Raw genomic sequence first — 13954 nt, 5'->3', positions numbered from 1 at the left:
TCAAGAATTCTGAGAAGGACAAATACTTTCTCCATTTCACGTATGAGAAACCTGAAGCCCTGAAGAATGGCAGATCGGCCTGAAGGCCTACTTGATTTCTCCACTAGCATCTGCATTCCCCACCCAAACCTGCTCCTCTAGTCCTCTCCATTTCAATAAATGGCACCCCTATTAATCCAGTAGCTCAGGCCAAAAACCTGGTGTCATCCCTGACTGCAATCTTTCTCTCACTTCACATCAACCCAACTATCAGAGAATCATGTTAACCCACAAGAGATATGTCCAGAATCCAGCCACTTCTCACTACCTTCTCTGCTAAGATAGCTCACCTAGATTACTTCCAGAAACTTCTACCATTCTCCCTGTTTCAACCTTGGTATCTCTCCTCATTCTATTCCTTACAAAAGTTTGCCTCTTAAAAAAAAACGAAACCTCAAGGAGCTTCCCATTTCACTCAGAGTTGTTGACTGATGTATCCCTAGAATGAGAAGAGTTATCCAAAGATTTATCCATCATTTAAAAAGTGCTGATTAGTAAATGAAAAAAAACAAAAAGAACTAGAACCAAGCAAGTAGTAATATAGTAAAGCCAAGACTAGAACAAATCTTCAAGTGTTCTTTGGCAACAATAAAACCACATTTACAACAGCCAACAATCCATATGGGAGGAAATTCTTACATTTCTCTTTGCATAACTGAATCTTTTAATGCATAATCGATAATGTCGAATTTCTAACAACAAATTAAAAGGAAAATATTTTATAAAGACATGAACTCTCATACTAGGTGCTCTGAGTATGATATTTGTGGGGCAGCATGAGCAAATGCCAGATTAATTACTCTGATCTTCAGTGTGATTTTTCTGCATTTGGTGACATGATTCACATCTCAAGACTACTACATGCACAAATGATCAGGGCTCTAAGAGACTCGGAGAATCGAGAAAAAGTGGTGATAAGCCTTTCTAAAGCTCCTGCACTGGTACTACAGCAATAATATGACATAGAAATTAAATTTCTATAGTAGTGATAGTACCAGAGAAAAGACTGGATAACTACTACCAAAATAACTTCAAATAAAACTATGAAAGCTCTATTTAAATGTTGACTGTTTTCTGATCAAAATGGTAAGAAAAACTATTCACCATTACAGAATTTTCTCACTAATGCGAAGAAAATGATTCAAGACTTAAATACTAAATATTCCTCTTTCTTCAGTTCTTTCAAGAACATTTCTACCATCTACAAAAGCCTTAAGTCTCTCCAAGTCACAATAATAAATTCACAAAATTTTAATAGTATGAGAAACCCATTTCAACCTTCAATTTCCTTTGGTATTCGATAAGTGAACAATAAAGACTTGTTAAATGGATAAACAATGAACAAAGGTTTTAACACTTCCAAGATCTGACAATAACAAAATCCAGACCTACCCAAACTAGGTTTCTAGGGTCTCAAGTATGAGACTAGAGCAAACGAACATGTGAAAATTCTCTTCAGGAAAACCTTAACCAAAATTCATTAAAGCCACCTTCCTTTAGTTGTCTTAGAGAAAAAAAAAAGCACTTGATAAAATAAATTTTGCCAAGACCTATCTATCTCCTTAGAAACAAGCAAGCAGAAATGTCTAGTGCTTCTTTCTTCCTCCATATGAAGAATATTTAATATAGGATGATTTCATAATAAACAACTGTAACTGTTCTGCATGAGATACAAAACAGGTGGTAGCCTTTGACTAATAAACTCCAAACATGAGAAGAGTTGAACACTGAAAAGGATGGCATCAGAAAGCAGAAAATTATCAGCTAGTTATACAAGAACAGGAACCAGCTGGACGTGGTGGCACACGCCTGTAATCCCAGCACATGGGAGGCTGAGGCAGGAGGATCACTGCAAGTTTGAGACCAGCATGAGCTACATAGTGAGTTTCAGGTCAGTCTCAACTAAGTGAGACCCTGTCTCAAAAAACAAAAAACAAACAAATAAGAACAGGAACCATGTATCCCTTATTCATCATAAGGAGCCACCAGCCCCTAGCATATAGTGGGATTAAATAAATACTTAGGAAATAAGTGAGTAAAGACCCACCCTTACAGATACAGATCAAATCACCATTAAACAAATCTTATGCCAGGCCTAATATATGCAAGCATGTTACATTTTCCATCATAGAAATTCTGTCAAATGACACTTTAAATGACATATCCATTGAAAATATTCTCTATACTTTCATTTAAAAAGTGAGAAAATCAGGCATGGTACAACATACTTGTATTCCCACCTATTCAGCAAGCTAAGGCAAGAGGATCACCTATGTCCAGGAGTTCAAAGCTGCCTAAACAATATAATAAAATCTATTATCAAAAAATAAGTACTACATATATACATGTATATATATATATATATATAGTCTTAGGTAGCCCATGACTTACAAAGGCAATTAATTTGCTGTTTTAATTCCAGTCCCTCTCCTTTGACTCATGTTATACAACCCAGCCAGATAAATTTTCTATGCTTTAAATATCCAGAAAATAAAACAGCGCTATGGTTGAGTACTCTCCCTACACATATGGCCCACTGCAATTCAAAAGGTGATAGAGGAAATCAGAAACAACTAGCTTGGAATAGGAAAGACAATACTGTGTCAAGGAAAATGAAAAAGTATCACAGGCTACTGTTTTCAGAACTGATCCAAATGAAAATCTGAGATTCCTATTAAAAGCTTTCATTAAGGCCTCCCTATCTCACTGTGATAAATGTGTCAGATGATGTTGGTCAGTAATTTCCACTGAGCTACACAGCCCATCTTCAAGACCAGCTCCAGATCCTTTCTGAAGCTTTCACAATCCAATGAACTCAGTCTCTGAAAGTACTCTGCAAACCAGGAACTGCTAGACACACAGCCTCATATACACTTTGCCATTTAAATCACCTTACTTCATCTTTTAAAGGTATATGGTTCCCTTCCCCCAAAAAAATGAAAAAAAATTTTTTCATGTGTTTTACATAATCTCTATCGGTCAACATTTGGAACAGTATCATTTAAACATGCCACTTATACTTGCTGATTTCAAAACATTACAAAGCTAAAACCATCAAAACAGTATGGTACTGATACAAATAAAAACAGACAGACATGGAAGAGCCCAGAAGCAAAGCCACACATTCACAGTCCAAATATCTTCAGCAAGGATGCCAGAACACTTGCCACTCAATACCAACTGGCACTGGGAAAATGGAATGTCCACACGCAGAAGAAGAAAGTTAGACCCTTATTTACATAGTAACAAAAATTAACTTAAAATGAATTAAAAACTTAAACATGAGACCTAAAACTATAATACTCCTAGAAAAACAAAAGTTCATGACACTGGACTTCTTGGATGTGACACTAAAAAACCAGGCAACAAAAGTAGACAAATTGAGAATACATTAAACTTAAAACCTTTGTGTATCAAAGACACATTCAATGGAGAAAAAGGCAACACATGAAATAGGAAATATTTGTAAATTATATATGTTAAAAATTTAATATTATAGGCGTGGCTATGCACGCCTATAATCCCAGCACTTGGGAGGCTGAGGCAGGAGGATGGCAAATTCCAGACCAGCCTGGGCTACATTGTTTGAGCCCAACTTGGACTACAGTGAGACTGTCTTAAAAAAAAAAAAAAAAAAAAAAAAAAAAGTTTAATATCTAAAACGTACAAGGGCAGGTTGGAGGTTGGGTGTGTGCACAGCTGCTGGTCCCTCAGCCCACAGAGAGCACGGGGTCTGGTAATTCCTGTCCTTGTGTGCCTGCCTGCAGCTCAGGCCTGCAGTCTGAACCAGCTCCCCCATGGCTTCAGCTTTGGAGGAGCTGAAGAATGATCTAGTAGAGGTAAAAGTGTTACTGGAAAAGGGCACTAGGAAGAGAGTACATGATGCCCTGACAGCTGAATAATCCAAGATTGAAATAGAAATAAAGAATAAAATGCAACACAAATCACAAAAGAAACCAGAATTTTTAACAATGAAAATCCAGCTTCTGTAGTTGCTCCCATCACAACAGGATATACTGTGAAAATCAGTAGCTATGGATGGGATCAATCAGATAAGTTTATGAAAACATACATTACCTTAGCCGGGCGTAGTAGCACATGCCTGTAATCCCAGCACTCGGGAGGCTGAGGCAGGAGGATCGCTGTGAGTTCGAGACCAGCCTGAACTACACAGTGAGTTCCAGGTCAGTCTCAACTACATAGTGAGACCCTGTCTCAAAAAAACAAACAAACAAACAAACAAAAAGGAAATATACATTACCTTAACTGAAGTTCATCAAGTTCCTGCTGAGAATGTGCAGGTGCATTTCAGAGAGGTCATTTAATCTTTTGGTAAAGAACTTAAATGGGAAGAGTTATTCTATGATTGTGAACAATCTCTTGAAACCCCTCTCAGAGAAAGGCAGTTAAAAAAAATCAAGACTGAGCACCAGAGGACCCGCTCGGCCAGGTTCTCCCCTGCCGGCGCCAGCGCAGGCACCGCTGCCTCCATCTTCAGCACCACTAATATAGTTCTTGTCTTACATAGAAAGAAAGCAGAAAACACACGATGGGAATACTTGACTCCAGCTGAAAAAGAATGCAGAGAAAAAGAAAAGCCAGCCTACAATGCTGAAACAGATTCTAGTGAGGGATTAATGAATGTTCTAAAGAAAATTAATGAAGATGGAGATGACGACACAAAGGAAACCATTAAAGCCTGGGTGGAATCAAGAGAGAAGCAAGCCAAAGGAGGCACAGAATTTTGAAACTTGTAAGTCCTTGAGAACTATTATGTGGAAACACTGATATTTCCAATAAGAGAATGCTGATGAGCTGCACAAATAAATTTGACAGATAACTACAAAGCATTCAAGGTAAAGGCAATGAATTCTCCATTTCTTATTGGAGGATTTATTTAAGTAAGATATGCATATTAACATTTCCTCCAAAGATGATTTCATTACAACCTGGTCATTTTGTTCAAGAAAGGCATTCTCGTTGAAAGATAAAAAGCAAATCTTGTCTAAAGAAAACAATATATTATGTGTATTTTTGTTCATCTAAGAGGTAAAAAGCAAAAGTATTTGCTTGCCTGTAAGTTATAGATGTCAATTCCCACTACTGTAAGAATAAGAGTAAAACTGAATTTTTGTATAACCCCCCACCAAAAAAAACCCTAAAATGTACAAAGAACTCCTAAAACTCAACAACCAGGGCCAGGGATTTAGCTCAGTAGTGTTGCTGCCTGCCTCGCAAGTGCAAGGTCCTTAGTTTGATCCCTGGTACAAAAAGAAAGGAACACAAATGGCCAATGAGAATATGAAAAGATGCTTGATATGCATAACTAATCAGAGAAGCTTGATCAACACAACAAGCACAATGTCGCTTCACATACATTAGGGCACAGCACAATGTGTCTGTATTCCCAGCTACTGTGAGTACTATTTAAAAAATACTAGACGGTACTAGATAAATTCCCAGTAGTTCCCATTACAATAAAAGAAATGTGGCGAAGTTGGAAACCTTGTGGGATTATAAACTGGTGCAACCACCATGAAAAATGGTTCAGTAATTCCACTTACGAGTAAATATCCACAAGAATTAAAGACAGGATCTGGAAGAGATATTGGTGAACCCATGTTTTTAACAACAAAACTCACATGAGCCAAGAGCTAGACACAACACACACTTCCACGGGTAAATAGATAAACAAAATGCGGTATATACTTATATATACAATAAAATACTATTAAGCCTTCAAAAGAAAGAAAATTCTATCAGATGGTCCAGTGTAGATAATCCTGAGAACATTATCAGGGAGGGGGTACAGAGTTTGTGGCTAACATCAAGCTCAGTGAAACAAGTCAATCCCTAATGACAAAGACTGTGTGGTTCCACTTACACAAGGCAGAAGCACAGTCAAATTCATATACACAAAGCAGATGGTGGTGCCAAGGACTAAGGGGAGGGGAAAACGGAGTTTTTGAAGAAACTCTGGAGATCTGTTTCACAACAGTGTAAATGTTGCCAGGTGTGGTGGCACACGCCTGTCATCCCAGCACTAGGGAGGCTGAAGCAGGAGGATCGCTGTGAGTTCGAGACCAGCCTGGGCTACATAGTGAGTTCCAGGTCAGTCTCAACTACACAGTGAGACCCTGTCTCAAAAATCCAAAAGCAAAAACAAACAAAAAACAATAGTGTAAATGTTCTTCAACTGTACTTACTGAATGAACTACACACTTAAAAATGGTTGATAGCAAATTTTACCTCTTTATCATAATTTTTTTAAAGTGACAAAATATAATTATCAAATTCCATTTATGTGTTCTATTTCTACTGCAAGAATCTGAGGAGTCTGACCCTTTTAGCTATTGGCAGTCATTTCCAGATTTCTTCCAAGGTGTTCTTTTCTATCAGTGAAACTCTAGAGAAGATTCAGGGCTGTCCTCTTCACCTATTCACAATGAAGTTTCTACAGTCCCCACTCAGCTACTTCCTGGGTTAAGCCCACTAATTACTTACCTTTTTGTCAAGTACACATCTAAAAATTATATAAAAGCCGCTGTATTTTCAACTGGGAGTATGTTACCGTAAAAATTCAAAATATCCCTGCCCAAAAAAGTTCATTATGTTGCCAAGGCCTGGTTACTGAAGGGCTTTTGGCAAGTGATTAATGAGGATTCCAACTTCATAAGCAGATTAAGCCACTGACGAGATCATAATTTGAAGGCCTAGTTGAAGGAAGTGGATCGAGGGCATGACCTTGGGCACTACATCTGATTTCCAACCTTCTCCTCTGGGGTTCCGTCACCCCTCTACTTCCTGGTTCCTCCACCACGCCCTTCCACCGTGTTGTGCCTTACCACTAGCCTAAAGCCATGGAGCTAAAGCCATGGACTAAAAGCTCTGAAATCAGGAGCCAAAATAAAACTTTCTTCCTTTATGTTGACTTTCTCAGGTATTCTGTCACAGCAATGGAAAGCTGACTGACAGTGTGGGAGAAGCACAGCAGACTCACATACTAAACTCTCTGGGTTTTGTATGTTCATTCTGGAGACAGGTTATCACTATATAGTCCAGACTGGCCTCAAACTCTGATCCTCCTAACTCAGCCTCCCTAGTGCCAGGATCACAAGGGCCCCATGACACCTAGCATCATTCTGAGCTTCCTCAAACTACACGTCTGCTTGGTTATCCTGTGTACTGCCCCAGAGAATGCTGTGGTTCTCTACTCTCTCTATATTCATTCCCTCATTTTCTCCCCAACACACATCCTACTCAAAGCAAAAAAAAACTTTTTGAAAACAGCCTCCACAATAACTCCAACAGTGATTATTATGCTAAGGTTCCTGAATATTTAATGAGTCTTTCTGTGAATCCTAGAGCTCTCCATAACCAATCACTTGTCTACAGAAATATTTATTTGTTATGTAATCATGCTCCAATGTCTATTACAAAGGATCGGCACTACTATTCTAATTTTAAAAATAAAACAATAGTGAAACTCTCTGAAGACTAACAAGCATTTCTAAAACTGAAAAAGAGTCAGTAACCACATCCAGCTTCCTAAGTCTGGGGCTCAAACTTGTGATCTGTCTGCCTAGTTTCCCAGACTGCTGGAGCCACCACACCAGACTCAGACTCTCTTCTTGAAGGCATGAGATACAAGAGTTCAGCTATCAGCTGCTTCTCCAAGAACTGAAAAGAAACTTGTAAAAATAAATGGTCAATTGATTCTGGGAACTAGAGACTATGAAAGGAAATTTGCAAGGCACTCAAAATATAACAAATTAGAACTGCTATCTACACAAAAATTTAGAATATGAAGATAAATCACTGAAAGAAAATACAAGGGCTAAAGTAAAAGATACCGATCAGGGATGGGGGTATAGAGTGTTTGGCTAACATCAAGAAGCCCTGTGCTCAGTCTTCAGCCCTGGAAAAAGAAAAAGATACTGATCCTAACACTGATCACAGTCGACTCCTCATCAGAGGAACATGATCATTCAGCACACAGCCCTCTGCTTTCTATTTCTCAATAGCTTTCCCTCTGAGCAGATCAGAATTCATCATAAAAAGAAGCAAGATGCTGAGCCATGAAAACAGTGATTCTACCTGTTCATAAGTTTGTTAAAAGGCCTTACAAGAAAAGCAGGAAGAGGAAAGGTTAAACAAAATTCACTTTGGTGTCCGAGAAATTCATTTAACCTAGACCTTTTCGAGGAGGGTGGGGGTGCGGTAGCAGCTGTGGCTGGATGTCCTGTCTGCTTGGGTTGCCTTTGAGTGATCTGTGTTTGTACAAATTAGCAACTCTCCCTTCCCAAGCTCGAATTTCCCAACAAGTATACATTCTCCTGAATTGGAAAGGAAACTCAAACATTATGTAATTGCCCATTTCCCACAATTTAAAGTTAGGCATACATACTACAGTCCTAATTAGAGGCAGAACTCAGTGCAACATGACAACTCACAAATTAGAAATCTACAGGCTGGAAATTCACATCCTAGATAGTCAGAGGCAAAGAAAAACAACTTTGGCTTTGCCTGACTTTGTAGCACACCCAATAACACACTGCTATTTACAAAGGTGCGGGTAAAAAAAGTCCCTTACCTCCCTCCATCTCATCTCTCTAGATCTTTTAGAAAACCCTCACATTCCCTTTGGGGTTATCTTACTAACCCAGACCAAAATGAAAGAAGAAATTGGATGAGGACCAACTGGCAGAGCTTCCCCTACCTTCAAAAGATTTACCCATTTGTTTTTCTTGATTGCGCATCAAAATGCACTGTGTCATTCCATCCCTCTCTCAAATCATCTGTGTTTAAGAGATTCAGAGCGAAGAGACCGCTTCTGATGTTTCCATGATTCACTCTAGGTCATCAACAGACCAGAGAAAGGATAAATGAACTACCATCCAAGAAGAATTAACTTACACATTAACATTTGAAAAACAAAACGTCATACAAGTGTGTGGGTTTTGTTTTAGTTTTTATTAACTAGGTACGGAAAACTAAAAGCAAAACTGCAATGAAGCTGATTTATTTCCTATACCAAAAAAGAAGTACAACAGACAGGGGCTAGCCAGTCAATCTCGAGAGATGCAGCGCATAACACACACACCTCTCTGAGCCCGGCAAGAATACAGTAACGGGGGCCCGGGGTTTAGCTTAGTGGTTCCACGGCCTGCCTGGCAAGTGCAAGGTCCTGAGTTTGACCCCCAGAACCGGGGAGAAAAAAAAAAAAGAATTACAGTAATTGGTGATTACAAGTCAATAGCATTTGCAACAGGAAGCTCCTGTTTAGTGTGCAACTGTTCCTACACCTGGTGCCCCAGGCCCACCCTCCAGTAACCCTTCTAAGTTAGCTGAGGAAGATGATCTAAAAGTTGCCATTGCTCCAGAAACAAGGAAGGTATAATTTACTTTTTCAAGTTTAAGAAGGGAAGAAAAACTGTGAACTGAAATAATTTGGCTTTTCTAAAGAATACCAAAGAAGTCTATTGTGCTCTGAGTTAATAAAGATTTCTTTAAAAAAAAAAAGCCTACTGCATCTGTTATGTAGAAACTCATTTCCTTTTCCATTACTTTGCAAACAGAATCGCCAAAGCTTAGCAACCTACACTATATCAATGCCTTCATAGCTCTTCATTCTTACTGTAAATTTTGTTTGCTTCCTTAAGTTTTGCTTTTCTTCATTTTAGTTATCTCATAAAAACTGAATACTTTAGGGGGGAGTAATAAACTTTCACAAAGTAGACTCTAAGGTAGAAAAAATAGGAAATAAAGGAACTATTTAAATATGAAAACCTGTCTTTCTGATCACTGATAACAAACTATTTCTGTAACTTTCAGAAAGTGCCTTCAAGTTTCTGGACCCCAAGTTCATTTGTAAACTGGAGAAGAATGAATTAGCCTCAAATCCCTTCTACTTTCAACAACCTATGAATCTGTTAATAAAGTAAGAAAATACAATTGCAAATCAGACTTTGTGGTTTACAAAGTATAGTACTTTCTTATAGTCTCATTAATTGGGGGGGGTAACCAGGGATGGAATGGAGGTCCTTGCGCTTGTGATGCAGGGGGCAGAACCACTGAAATAAATCTCCAGTCCTCTCATTAATTTTTGTAGCGAAACTATGAAGCCAGTTGTGCACCCATGTCTTCAGAAAAACACAGTGACATTCAAAAAAAAAAATCAATTACTTTTTAAGATCACCACGCTACATTATTTCAAACTTTTTAAATAAATTAAAATTCAAAAGCAACTGCCTGTCCTGCAAAACTTTCACGCGGACATGGGTGCATCAAAATGTGGAGGAGTCCAGGATAGGTTACTAGAAGTGGCTCCCCAGGACCAACAGTTCCACAAGGCTGCAAACACTCTTCTGCTATCCACTGCAATCACAAAAAACAACACATCTCCAAGATGGCAGCACTCAATAAATACTGCTTGGTTCACCTCAAATCTCAAAAGTTAGAAATACAGTGAAGTTACGAAAATAAATTTTTTATAAGTTTGAAACTTGAAGGTCTGCAGTTTAAGTCAACAGGAAGAAAGAAGCTTGTTCCCTCGGGGCTCCAGTTCCAGTTATGGGGGTAAGACCAATTTGGTCAATGAGCCAAAAGGCTCCAATCTGAGATGTCACCTAAAATCCTTCAGGATACTCATACTTCATTTATGTGTTGAGTGGGCCAACAGAAATGATAATAACAGGATTGGTAAGAGGCAAAAAATCATGTTATCATTAACCACTACAAACTTTCCACTAAATTGGACAGATTCTGAGACTGTTTACACCATCTTAGTTCTGTCACGTTCCTGTTTCATTTCTCAAAGAGATTTATTTATTTAATTACTTATTTAGTTAGTTATACAAACCAGGAATAGAACTCAGCTAAATAAATCCCCCACAAAGAGAGATTTTTAAAAATAATTTACTTAAAAATTCACACTGACCAGGTATAGAGGCACAAGCTTGTAATCCCAGCACTCAGGATGCTGCAACAAGAGGATTGCTGCAAAGTTAAGACCACCCTGGGCTACACAGTGAATTCAAGCCTAGATGAACTACACAGGGAGATGCTATCTCAAACAAAATTCAAGCTGCAACTTAAAACAGAACAAATATACATCTTAATTCATTAACCAAGATGCCCCAAATTTACTCAATTGCTAATCTAAAGCAATCATCAACCTACAACTTCTAAGAGTGCTAAAAGATGATCTTGAGGGCTGTTTCAAAATCAAGGTGAGGAGGGCCAGGGATTTACCTCAGTGGTTCTGCCACCTGCCTTGCAAGCACAAGGTCCAGAGTTCAATCCCCAGTACCATAAAAAAAAAAAAAAAAAAAAATCAAGGTGAGGGGATCAGCAGGAGAGGAGGACACAAGGGGAGTACGTGAGGAATGGAGTGGAAATGATTCAAAGTATATTGTAAGCAGATATAAATATACTAAAATAACACCCACTATTATGTGTAGTTCCTATGCACTAAAAATTATTTTTTAAAAAAATAAGATTAGTACATTAAAATTATATGCGTAACTCAAAGCAAAAGTGAAGTAAATACAAAAATCAGAAAATACCCGTAAAAGAATAGTCAAAAGAAGAGTTAAGTGAGTCTCAAAATATAATTTCAGTGAGGTCCCTTGGAATTACTACCAAGAGCTCAAGTCAATCCTACCATAGAACCCCATAATGAAATCACAACTATCACTGCCTGATATTTCATATATGAAAAGTTCACTGCACTAATATCTTGATTTCACACTCAAGGAGCAGTCCCATGAAGTGAAGAGAGACTAACAGCAATACCTGATTGTCTTCAGCCACTTGCTAAACCTGTTCTAACAACCAGCAAGAGTCCTTTACTCAGTAACATGAGAAAGTAAATTATCAGCGACATAAAAGCATTCATCCTTAAAATTTCCTTATTTTGACACTAACCATCTATGCCCAAGTTATTTAAATGTACTGTCAGTTGTTAATGCCTTGGTATAAATAACTTATTCCATGGGGAAAATGCTTTAATAACAATATCCTAGTTAATAAACGGGATACCATGTCATATTTGGACACAGCAGCAGTTGTTAATGCCTTGGTATAAATAACTTATTCCATGGGGAAAATGCTTTAATAACAATATCCCAGTTAATAAACGGGATACCATGTCATATTTGGACACAGCAGTGACCATAACTGCTGCTGTCCTGAAATCTTTTAACTGAGATCACAGATGTTACCACTGTTCTGTATTACACCAACAGCTTTTTTTCAGCCTGGTAAGGTAGCTTAATTATAGCATCAACAAATGAAATTGGGAAAGGTGAAAATCATTAAATCAGGATTACATACAAAATTACACACAAAGACTGTTACTAAATTGGCTGAGGAAGCACCTCGGTGGGACTCAACCCTGTACTTTTCCAAAAGAGAATCTCTGCCCTGGTAGATATTTCATCTCAGAAAACAGGAGAAAGTTGACACTTAACTCCCACAGCATACCAGTGTAAAAACAACGGCTTTAAAACTGAGTCAGAGTTTCAACATGAAAGACTTGCTTTATAGAGGAAACGCCAACCCCAGTTCGTCCAGATAGACCTGGAACCTGATGAAAGTTGACACCTACTCACATCACTGGCTCTAGCTTAAAACTACAATCGTTTAGCAGGTACTACGAAATTTCAATGAATGCTGCCCCTAAACTATGGGTTATGGAGGAAATAAAAAATCTATAAGGTAATCGCTGTCTAGGAGCCATAAAATCCCAAAAGCTTCCCTTCGAGGGTGAACGCCAATACTTCAGTTAAACACCACCTTCCCTGAAAGTGAGCTGTATCATTTGTCTCTGTTTTCCAAACGGTGAGCCCCCATGAAATTTCAATCTGCCCACTTGTCCATCTAGAAATGCTGTGGAGCAGTTTAAGAGCCTTACAAATTGCCTTTAAGGTCAGGAGAGAAGTTGGAAACACCGCGAAGGAGGAAAAGTTCTTTATGCAGCACCCTCATTCCTCTCCAGCCCTCTCTCGGTTTAACTTCCTCCAAGGAAAGCAGGCTTGACCATCCCCGGATTTCACTCCCCAGACCCGGAGAAAGGAAATTAAAACCCTCAGGCCCCAGTTTGAACCTCTGCCTTGCCTACGACTGAACTACTCGGCCTGTCCCTTCCAGCCTAAGCTGCAAAGCTCTCACCCAGGTGACCAAAGGGCAAGGTTCGCTCAACAGCGATCAGAGGAGCAAGGCAAGCGCAGCCTCAAGACGCGGGCGCGGGTCTCCCGGCCTCCGGCAGTGGCGCCGCTGGTAGTTGTGCAGAGCTGGATTCCGAGGTGCGTGCGAGCGCTCAGGACTCAATGGAGCCCGGACTCGCCCATGCCGGGCGGGCTGCGCTATCAACACGCCACCAAATAGGAAATCAAACTTTCAGCGGCCTGCCGGTATACCGATCCGGGCCCTGGACCCGAGCACCAGCCAAGTCCGGAGCAGGAGGCTGTCAGCAGTCCTGCACCCCAACTCGCAGCCCAGACCCAAGACGCGGGGGCCACTTACCGCTCAGTCCGGCCTCCCAAGGCAGCCTCGAGTCCCGGGCGCGTCCGTAGGGGACAGGGGACGCGGGGGAGGCGGAGGCAGAATAAGCCCAACTCCCGAGCCTGGCTCTGAGGGGGCCCCGGAATGCAGGCTGCAAGTAGTCGGTGGGGGCCGCGCTCCGGAACAGGGGGCGGAGGTGCCCCGTCCCTGGGCATCAACTATTGTCTAGGCGCCCGGGCCCCGGCTCGCGCCACCCCCGAGGCTCAGCGTCCCTCAAGGGGACGCGGGGGAGGCGGAGGCAGAATAAGCCCAACTCCCGAGCCTGGCTCTGAGGGGGCCCCGGAATGCAGGCTGCAAGTAGTCGGTGGGGGCCGCGCTCCGGAACAGGGGGCGGAGGTGCCCCGTCCCT

The 13954-nt window shown here is 40.2% G+C and overlaps 1 protein-coding gene and 1 pseudogene across 8 annotated transcripts in view; one reads left to right on the top strand and one right to left on the bottom strand.

Annotated features, from left to right (window-relative positions):
• Sipa1l1 (signal induced proliferation associated 1 like 1) overlaps positions 1-13613 on the bottom strand; it is a 333742-nt gene extending 320129 nt beyond the window's left edge. For all 8 annotated transcript variants that reach the window (XM_010645389.1, XM_010645392.1, XM_010645396.1 and 5 more), the window contains exon 1: positions 13567-13613. The gene's annotated coding sequence lies outside the window, so the exon portion shown is untranslated. The remainder of the gene's footprint in view (positions 1-13566) is intronic.
• LOC104877090 lies at positions 3715-4929 on the top strand (annotated as a pseudogene).
• Positions 13614-13954: the final 341 nt, after the last annotated feature.

Source organism: Fukomys damarensis, unplaced genomic scaffold (genome assembly GCF_012274545.1).
Source record: "Fukomys damarensis isolate Sample0158 unplaced genomic scaffold, DMR_v1.0_HiC HiC_scaffold_21, whole genome shotgun sequence".
NCBI classification, from domain to species: Eukaryota; Metazoa; Chordata; class Mammalia; order Rodentia; family Bathyergidae; genus Fukomys; species Fukomys damarensis.
This window is presented reverse-complemented; position numbering and strand designations above follow the sequence as displayed.